The following is an 8,873-nucleotide window of genomic DNA, read 5'->3' on the forward strand; positions in this document are numbered from 1 at the left end:
TGGCTCCCGGCCCCGGCCGGCCTGGAAAGGCGGCCCCTCCTTGGTCGCCCCGCCTTTCACTCCCGTTACACCCGGGGGAAGGTGTTCCCGAGCCCTCTCCCACCCTCACCCCGCCTCCTCGCTTCCCCGGCTCCAGCCTCCGCCGGCGGAACCCACTATGCCAGACAGTTTCGACACTTTGCAAAGACAAAGAGCCCTAGACCGGAGGGAGGAGGAGGAGGAGGAAGAAGAGGAGCGGAGAGAGAAGGAAGAGACGATGTGAGCTGGGAAGGGGGCGAGTGTCTGGGACACCCACACCCCTTTATTCTCCTCCGAACCCCCTCATGCCCAAATCCCGGAAACTCCAGCGTGTCTCCAGCCGTGGTGAGTGCGCGCGCGGAGGCGAACCCTGCTCGGGGTGCGCGGGGGCTGCGTCCGCCGGAGTTGGGGCTCGGGCAGTTTCCTGTGGATTCTCGGAGTGGAGGGTTGATTGTCTGGACCCGAGAACTGAAGGGATGGGGAGGGGACTAGGAGGGTGTGACTGCGGAGCTGGGACTGAAGACCCTAGGATTCATAGTGAGACTCCTTCCTTAGCCGCGGCGACCACCCGAGGCTTTGGGAGAGGAAGAAGGTCGGGGTTGAGGTTCGGGCTTAGGGGTCTTTGGCCGACACTGGAGGAGCTGCCTGGAGCTCTGCGGGGAACCTACGCCAAGTCCCGGGCAGCGATTCCCGAAAGCAACCCCAGTGACATTGCACCCGGCACCGGGCTGGAATCTCCCCCGCTGGGGCCGCCCGTGGGAGGAGATCTCGCTGGGTGGCCGGGCTCAGGCGCTCTCGAGCGGATTTGGGGTCACAGGCTGGGACACCGCGGAGGCCGCCAGTGTCTGGAGGAGCGGCCGTGGGACAGTATTCGGATCGAGTCCCCCAATCCGCTACGAGCTGGCGAAGACCTGGGAGGTGGGTAGCGCCCCGGGGACGCCTTCAGCGCACACTGCTCCGGATCTGGGGGTGAAGTTGGCACCCGGGACAAGGGAGCTGAACGCGGCGTGGCAGACAGTGGGGGACGCCGGTGGGCCAAGGGGAGCACGGCCCAAGTAGTGTTAGTGGCAAACTCGAAACTCCGAATCCGCCCCAACCCCCTGAGGCGCCGCAGCTCCCGAGAAATAATGTGACAAAAGTTAGCAACTTGCCTGTGTCTGTCGTGTATGTGACCTGCGTGGGGGCAGGGCCACCCCTTCTGGGAGCGCGCGGGGACGGACAGCGGTGACACTGGGGCGAGGCGCCCTGGTCAGGGTACAGTTAGTTTGAAATGGGGACAGTGGCGCAACTTTCCGCTCCTCCTTTCTCTGCGCGAGTGTTTAAGCGTGACCTTGCGGGAGGAAGCGCGGCTGAACTTGAGATGGGGGTTGAGCTTTCGCCCCGGCTTAGCACAGAGACTCTGGAGCGCGCCTTAGCCTGGCCTTGCAGCCAGGTCTCCCAGGAAGCATGTGGGTATCATCTGGCTCTGCTCGTCGTCTGGAGCCCCGACTCGCTCTTCCCTCCTACGCGAGGGTCCTCGCCGGCCGTACCACGAGCGGGGCTCGGTGGTGCGTTCCGCTGGGGACACGTGCGCGCCCAGAAGCGCGCAAGGGGGTGGGGGTTGGGTAGGTCACTGCGTCCCGTGGGCCGGGCGAGTCCCGCAGAGGGAGACAGCCGTGACCCTGGGGGCAGTGACTGGCTCGCCGCGTCGCTGCATCAGGCATTCGCCCGGCTTTCTCGTGATTGTTTCCGGGCACCCCTGGCCTCTCCCGACTTCTCCCCCTCGCGGGTCCCCAAGCCCCGCAAGTTTGCGACGAGCTGGTTCTCCAGGGAGACAGCGAGCGCCCACCCCCGCTCTGCGGCTGGGTGTGTGTGGTGAGAGGAAGAGATAGGAGGAGGAGGCGAGGCCGACTCGCCAACGAGGAAAACGGGGTGAGAGGGGAGCCTGGTTTTCCAGTAGTAGCCAGGGCGCCTGGCACGTCGTAGGTGCTAACACTGTGTTCACTGACAAGGCCCCAAGGTGGAAGGTGCTGGCAGGAGCCAGGACGCCCCCTTCTTCCCTTCCAGTCTCTAAAATGGAGTTCAGATGTATCTGTCAAGCCCTTTGGGCTTCTAGACGTGCCTGGAGCACCTACTACGTGCGGGGCTCAACTTGCCTGTTCCTAGAAGCTGCGGGCGGAGCCTCCTGGTTTTCTTTCCCGGGCGCTGCCCAAGCGCCCTGAGGCTTCGAAAAGGCAAGGTGCACTGCCCCCTGCCGGCTGCTATGGAAACTGCCGCTTGTCTCTGCGGTGGGGAAGGGGCGCCCAGTGCTGGAGTCCCTCACAGTGCCTTCCCCCACCTCCCCTTCCTGCCCCAAACATTAGGACCCCTGCCGGCTGTTTTCTGAAATCCCATGGTTGGCTGAAATGACTGACAGAGTTTACCACTCCGTGTCCCCCCGCCTCTGCAAATGTCTGGGTACAGCATGCGGTCTCTTCTGGTCTCCAGTCTCTCTTACTTTGGTCACCAGACTTAACCTCTCGGCGTCTCAGTTTCCATATCTACAAAATGAGGCCAATAATACATTCTCCAAAATACGTTCTGCAGAATAGACAGCGTGTGGCTATAATACATGTAATTAAGTGAATGTGTGTATATATAGGTAGTTCATACTCTATATGTGTGTATGTGTATACCTTGACTTCAGGTCTAGGGGAAAAAGTTCCATCGTACGCTTTTTGCTAAATAAAGAATGAATAGAGTGCTCCTTCTCCTGCCTTTTCAAAATCCCACAAACCGTGAAATTTGCTTTCCCTGCATTTTTCTGGGTCGGCATTTGCTGTTTCGGGTGCGATTGGGCAAGGCCAGGGCCTGGGCTTGAGCGGGGCCTTCGTCGCCTACCTCCCTGGCTGGGAGGCCACAGCACCCCACCCAGGAGAGAGAAAAACAGGAAGTGTTGCTAGAAGTGATGGCAGAGGGTTTCTTAGGGGGTATGGAGTCTGTTCCTCGAAGCTCTGCAGCAGCAGGCGGAAACTGCCTTCTGAGCAGCCTTCCTGATGACTGTGGACAGGGCTGTGCTGCCCCACTTCCCTGGTGGCACTCACAGAATTGGCTGTCACTGATCTGGAAGCCCTTCTTATGGGGATGAAGTCGTCTGTGAGCTTGACAGGAAGGAGTCCTTCTAGGTCCTGGGTCTTTGGGGCTGAGGTAGATCTCTGTCTCCCCTCCCCACCAAGCAGCCCCCAAGCCAGGACACCACCCAAAGGCAGGCAGTTGACATTGCCCAAGGAGGAGCCCTCTCCCATGTGTGACTCTGAGCCTTCTGATCAGTTAACCTTGCTTGAGTCAGTTCCTGTGTAGAAGGTTGCTGACTCAAAGGGTTTATATTTGGGTAGAGCTTTGGCCAGGGATCTAAACATTAACCCTCACTCTAGGCCCCTCCTACATCACAAAAAGCAACCAGGAAAGCAAAAAATAAAATCCACCAGTCATCTTGTAAAGCTTTCCAGTGAATTCTGCATGCCTGTGTGCACACACTCCACAGGCCGATGGAAGAGCTGGCCCGGTCACAAAGAATTCTAGAATAAGACTTACATGCAGCTTCGTTCAGCTGTGTAGCCTGTGTGGAAACTTCAGCATCCCTGCTGGCACACCTGAGGAGCTGAGAGCTCTCTTCTGCTCTAATTTGGTCACAGGAGCCCAGACTGGGGCCCCGTGAGAGCCTGCATTTGAGTTCCAGTGGCAGCGCTGAGTTACTGTACAACTCGGGTCTGGGTCTTAGTTTCACTCTCAAAATGAGAGGCTTGGCTGGGCGCACTGGCTCATGCCTGTAATCCCAGCACTTTGAGAGGCCGAGGTGGATGGATCATTTGAGATCAGAAGTTTGAGACCAGCTGGCCAACATGATGAAACCCTGCCTCTACTAAAAATACAAAAATTAGCCAGGCATAGTGGTGGGTGCCTGTAGTCCCAGCTACTTAGGAGGCTGAGGCAGGAGAATCGTTTGAACCTGGGAGGTGGAGATTGCAGTGAGCCGAGATCGTGCCATGGCACTCCAGCCTGGGCAACAGAGCGAGACTCCGTCACAAAAACAAAAAACAAAAAAAAAAAAAACACGAAGCTTTAGAGTTCTGCTGCCCGTCACTGTGGGTCCATTAAAAGCTTCTCTTTGTGAAGACAGCCACCACCTCATTTATGTTTGCTTCAGCCAGCATCACCCTCAAAACCCTCCTGGTATCACAGACAGCCCTGGCTTGGGGCAGCTGGACTGTCTACTACCCCATGCCAAGGGCATCTCCCTTCTCAAAGAATGGCCAGGACCATTCAGAGCCCACACCCCCTTGGCAAAGTCATTTTCTAGCAGTTCTCAACACTAGATTTTTGAAAGGAGTCTCAGAAGTTTCAGACTCTGAGGTCTGAAACCTGACAGAGCCAGGGTGCCATTTGTGGGGGCTCCAAATTGGTGTATATTGCAGAAAGAACCCCAGTAATCTCACCAGCGCCTGTTTTGCTTCCCATCTACAAGCTGAACATGACCTTAGAAATCGCTTTGGTCAACCCTTTGGCTTTAATGCAAAAATATTGAGGCTCAGAGGGGAAGTCAATGAACTGTAAAATCTGGGGTTTTATTGTTTATTTGGTCTTGTTATTGGTGGTGGTTGGGTTTTGATTTCAGTTGAGCCAGCATTTACTGGGGACTTATTACCTTCCAGGAGCACCATGCAAAATGCTGAGATACAGAGAGGAAAGAATACTCGGTCCTTGTTCCTTGCTGTCCCGGAGATCACAGTGCCCTGGGGAGGGGGACAAGGACATACCCAGTCAGGCTGCATGTAGAAATACACAGGTGCTAAGCAAAATGGGAACGGAGAAGGGAAAGGGTCCCTCAAAGGAGGGACCCACAGAAGGGTGTTCTAGAGATGGATGAGTCAGACTGCAAAAGAGCAAAGGTATCTTCTTGAATACATTCAATATCAAAGCGTCATGTACCCTGTGTATGCAAAATAATAATAGTAATAATAAAGTAAAATAAATAGCAGATTGGCTGTAATCCTGTTCCACATGGTTCTGAAGAGGTAAGGGAATTGGGAATTTTAGAGGTTCAATGCTTTGGCCTCTTTTCCCTCCGTAGGTCCTGATCTCTGGTTTGTTTGTGTGGGAGGAATTGTTGCCCCGCAGCCAGGCTGCAAGTTTCTATACCATGAGAGCCTCCAGGCGTTGGAATGCCCGTGTATAAAACAGAGAGTGGCTGCTTTGCATTAGCCTTAAAAAAAAAAAAGAACTTAGTGCTTTATGTTTAATGCTCGTCCGTGTACTTTATCTCAGATTTTCATAGCTGATTTGGGAGGGTGGGTTTAAATGGCATGGCGGGTGGCAGGTAGGAGAAAGCGCCCAGGTTTTCAGGGGGACGCTACTATCCAGGCTGGCTGGGTGAGCTGGAGCAAGTCCCTGCATTTCCGTGAGCCAGGTTTGAGGTGCATGTGGGTGATCGCCCCCTGCAATGCGGGGGATGCAGGGGACGCCAGGAGGATTAAGGGAGAGGATTCTTGTGGGAGAGTTGTGTGTGCAGGAGTCCCAGAGCCTCCCTGACTCCAGTTGCATTAAGTCTGTGTATAAGAGAAAGTGATCGCTTGGGGCACTCCTCAGGACAGAGCCTGCGGGAAATGGAGGAGTTGACTGAAGGCAGCAAGTTCTGGAAAACGCCTGGTAAAGCACTTTTGGAGTAGGAGGAGGCTGATTTTAAGGTAAGATGGTTTGTGAATGATCTGCCTGGAAGCAGCAAGGCCTAATGACTGTGTTGGGGCAGCATGCTCCTCTCATTCCTATGGGTTATGTCAAACTTCTGGCTTCTTTGTCCCTAGGGCAGGACACAGAATTACTCGTTAGCCAGAGCCCTGGCCTAAGAAGCCACCCAAAGCACTGTTACCAGGAGCAGGGACACACGAGGGAGGTAGGGGGTAGCATAAGGTGGTTGAGGTGCCCAGCATCATGAACCCTGGCCACCTGGCGGGAGCCCTTCCTGTGTGGCCTGGCTGGCCAGCAGGGATGGGACTTGTGTCAAAGTTCAAGGCACCTGCAGTGGACGCTATTGTGGTTCCCACCTGGGGCAGCTGTTAGAGAGGGCTCTGCAGTTGAGGTGTTTTCTAAAGAGTCAGGGGAATTCCTGCAGGGAAACTGCTGGCCAAGGACACAGAACTCCTGGGCCCTGGCCCTGTCCCATCTGCTCCAGGCTGGGGACCTTGGGCACATTGTTTAACCTCTTTGACCCTCTGTTTCCTCAGCTGGGAGATGGTAGTATAAATTCCCACTCCCTCTATTACAGGAGAGTTAGGAGGACCCCACAAAATGAAGCACAGGAACCTGCCTTGTTGATAAGAATTTTAGCAGCATCTACTTTTTATAGTTTAATGTATACCCAGTAGTGCCAAGTATTTTGAACATCTTATCATTCTGGGGTTCGGCAGGAAGCATTGAATGGAGGGTCTGAATAAAGGTGTGCCTACAGAGATGGTGCCCTGGTTCAGAGAAGTCAGCAAGGGATGCTCTAGCACCTGGGCCCAGTTACCACCCCCAGGAGAAGTGGCATGGTGGGGAATGGGCTAGGGGAACCAGGAGAGCATCACAGTAGTTGCCAGAAGCCTCTGGAAGAGAGAGACCACAGGCCCCCTCCTCAACTTGGCAGGACAGGAGCCAGGCAGACCAACCCCGCAACCTTGCTCTCCTCTGGCCTGCCCTGTGCAATTCTGTGGCACCAAGATCTGAGCCTACCCAACGGCCAAAGGCAGGGAGCTCCTTGATGGAGCCCCCCAGGTCAGGACAAGGTGGAGGTGGATTAGGAGCAGGCCTGGAGGGCAGATTGAGGAGACACACACACACACACACACACACACACACACACAGCTGTCATCTCATTTGAATCTGCAACAGCCGAGGGTGGAGAGGGGGTAGTCACAAGATTACCAGTTGGCAGGTAGGATGCCCAGGAACTGGAAGGTAACCCCCTTGCCTAAGGTCACACAGCTGGTGGGAGCCCACATTTTAACCCATTGTATCTTATCAGCCCTAGTAAAGTAAGAACATTCGTTGTAAGACATTGTGAAGACCTTTAAATTGTTATCAGTAGCATCTTAATGAGAAGCAGAATAGTTTAAGTGTTAAGGTTTGCCTGGGTTTCAATCAGAGGTTTATTACTTCATGATCGAATTACTGACCTTTTCTATGTCTCAGCTTCCTCTTCTGTCATGAGGTCACACTTTGTACAGTTGATGTGAAAACTAAACAGGTTTATTCAGTAAAGGTCTCTCAACAAATGTTAGTTTTGATTCCTGAGAAGGTCAAGATTTAGACAGGGTGGTGTGGGGGTGAGTGGTACTCCAACATGGCCTTTTAACCTATTCAGCATTCAAATAATATGATTTGAATATTTGTAGGTTAAAAGTTTCTTTCTTCCAATTATTCTGACGATGTTTGGATCGTTTCTTCTGACTGTGTGTGAGAGTGTGTGTGTGTGTGTGTGTGTGTATTTTCTCTTTAAAACACATGAAAGTGCCAAAGGACAGAATGACAAGAAATTTAAAGACCTAAATTGGCTTTATTGTGATTCTAGAATTGAGCAACACTTTGTTCCACAAAACAGAATAAGTTTTCCAGTGAGCTGATCAGAGGAGGTTGGCTTTATAAACAGGACTGAAGAAACCAGAAGCAACAAAGTGTGTATTCATTACATTTAGAGAGAACGCTGGAAAAATAACTGATTAGTTAACATCCGGTTACTTTAGGCTGCAGAAGGATTAGAGCTGAGGGAACTTCATGATCATACCAGTTGACAGTTTAATCCCGCCTATTTGGGAAATTGACTGTCTCCTGATTTCTCAGGAAGTGAGATGACAACTTAGTTTTGTCGATGGCTGTTGTAAAACCTCGGTTCTTGTCTCCTTAGTTTAAAAGAAATTAAACAAGAGACACACGGCAAAGGAGATGCAGCATGGAGCCGTCTATTGCAAAAGAGGCAGGGTATTCTGAAAGTGACGTGCAGAACAGACAGTACCCTCTGACTGAGGATTCAGGGCGGGCTGTTCATGAGGACGGGACAGGATTGACTTACTGGGGAGACTCCCTTGTTGAGAGCCTTACGCGGTTATTCACAAGGAGGCGGGAAGAGGCACTACTAGTAGGCGTGTTCTGGGTGGTCCTCGGGGTGCACGTGTGAGGCAGCCGTACGTGCTTGCTCATATGTCACATGTCTCATTAACATCTGAAATCTCCAACCAGGGGTGTGTTTTTTGCTATTATAATGAGCAAATATTCAGTCTGAGGACAGGTAAAATCAAAATGTGCATCCTCTTACGGGGGAAATTCCTTACTGGAGCTAACTTGGCTTGAATAAACTGGGCTATAGTGTGAATGCTGTGGCTTCTCATGTTGACCCTGAGGTTGCTGTGCCATGGTTGCCACATCTGGAGGATATGGTTCCGTTTTTGACTACCTATCCCCCCTCAGTTTGGGTTTAGGGACCAGGAACTTTAGCGTGGGTAACTCTATTTTGATTTTCAGTGTGCCCTGTTGGGGCCTAGTGCAGAAACTTAATCCAAAACAATGGCCTTCTATAATTTTTATTAAACAAAGCCTATCTAATCATGTATGATTCTATAGCCCTTAAGGGAGTATAAAATATGACTTAAACATTACTTGCAATAATTCAGAAAAGCTGAGAAGAAAAGAACATTAGCTCCAAAGTATTTGGCAGAATTAAAAAGAGGGTTACAAATGACTTTTGGAAAGTACACATTAAAGTGTGCAAATAAAGTACTTTCTCTGAATTTCATTAGCTACATTAAAAAAAGAAAAGATCAAACCCAATAGATAGCACTGTAATAGATTTTGCTACATTAAAAAAA

At 52.1% G+C, this 8,873-nt stretch overlaps 1 protein-coding gene across 1 annotated transcript in view; it reads left to right on the forward strand.

Annotated features, from left to right (window-relative positions):
- The first annotated feature begins 5 nt into the window (after nucleotides 1–5).
- The window catches only part of ST3GAL1 (ST3 beta-galactoside alpha-2,3-sialyltransferase 1), a 145,695-nt gene continuing 136,827 nt past the window's right edge, over nucleotides 6–8,873 (forward strand). Inside the window, exon 1 of the mRNA XM_011977084.1 lies at nucleotides 6–363. The gene's annotated coding sequence lies outside the window, so the exon portion shown is untranslated. The remainder of the gene's footprint in view (nucleotides 364–8,873) is intronic.

Source organism: Mandrillus leucophaeus, unplaced genomic scaffold, assembly GCF_000951045.1.
Source record: "Mandrillus leucophaeus isolate KB7577 unplaced genomic scaffold, Mleu.le_1.0 Scaffold173, whole genome shotgun sequence".
NCBI classification, from domain to species: Eukaryota; Metazoa; Chordata; class Mammalia; order Primates; family Cercopithecidae; genus Mandrillus; species Mandrillus leucophaeus.